Genomic DNA, 485 nt, shown 5'->3' with positions numbered 1-485 from the left:
ACAGCTATTAACACCAATCACTTCAGCTGTGGAGTGGTGCATGAAAGCAAGTCAGTCAGACGATCCCAGCCAGCGGCGGGAATGTGTGAGCACAAACACACACACATGCATACACACACACATGCATACACACACACACACATACACACGCACACACACACACACACACGCTGGAATGACACCGTACCTCCCTGATAGCTGAGTACATGCATACACACACACACACACACACACACACACACACACACACACACACACACGCTGGAATGACACCGTACCTCCGTGATAGCTGAGTCCCAAAACATCACAGGGAGGTCAAGTGCAGGCAGGTACCAGAGCCGCTGTTGTGAGATGCGAGAAGATCTGTGTGCTCTCACGCCCCTCACAACAGGGGGTGATTACAGGACTTACTGCACTACCACAGAGTAGACAGAAACAATAGTGACACATTCACACACACACACACACAGAGACATACTGCAGAT

Source organism: Alosa sapidissima, chromosome 8, assembly GCF_018492685.1.
Source record: "Alosa sapidissima isolate fAloSap1 chromosome 8, fAloSap1.pri, whole genome shotgun sequence".
Lineage (NCBI taxonomy): Eukaryota > Metazoa > Chordata > Actinopteri > Clupeiformes > Clupeidae > Alosa > Alosa sapidissima.
The sequence above is the reverse complement of the archived record's forward strand: the minus strand, read 5'-3'. Positions refer to the sequence as shown.